The 522-nt window shown below is 34.1% G+C and overlaps 1 non-coding gene across 1 annotated transcript; it reads right to left on the bottom strand.

The window, feature by feature from the left end:
* Positions 1-367: 367 nt before the first annotated feature.
* LOC115069105 lies at positions 368-439 on the bottom strand. The gene has a single exon (XR_003848412.1). It is a non-coding gene; the product is annotated as a small nucleolar RNA SNORD65 (small nucleolar RNA).
* Positions 440-522: the final 83 nt, after the last annotated feature.

Raw genomic sequence — 522 nt, 5'->3', positions numbered from 1 at the left:
TCATTTTAAGAGCTAGCTAGTAGTCCACTTCATGGCCAGACAATAATTTAATTCACTGGATTCTCCTCGATGGAAACTTGTTTTTTTATGCATTTATAGAATGCAGTATCTTTGTGGCATACTTCATTTTACACTGTACGTTTGTCATTTTAACCAGTATTGCAGGGTTGCCCTCCAGAGGGGTTCTGTCCCCTCTAGGATGTGGGAAGGGGCATACTCTAGAGAAATAGTCTAGTGAATATTTTTGAAAAACAGATAGAACCAGCCTGACTGATGAGCACAATAAGGTTGGATTATATCATTTTTTAACCTAACCTAATTTTTTCATATATATATATGACACATATGTGTGTATTTATTTATTTATCTTCAGAAAACCATAGGCTCACCACCACCAATCTGCTGGTAATTTCAGCTATTTTGGGTGATTTCATCATTATACTTATCGTTATACTTAGGCTTTCTCCACTTAGAGTAATATTACAGATATTCTTGTATGTTTTCTCTTTTGTATTATTATTA

The sequence above is a fragment of the Nannospalax galili genome, unplaced genomic scaffold, assembly GCF_000622305.1.
Source record: "Nannospalax galili isolate Female #2095 unplaced genomic scaffold, S.galili_v1.0 C48361651, whole genome shotgun sequence".
NCBI lineage: Eukaryota > Metazoa > Chordata > Mammalia > Rodentia > Spalacidae > Nannospalax > Nannospalax galili.
The sequence above is the reverse complement of the archived record's forward strand: the minus strand, read 5'-3'. Positions and strand labels throughout refer to the sequence as shown.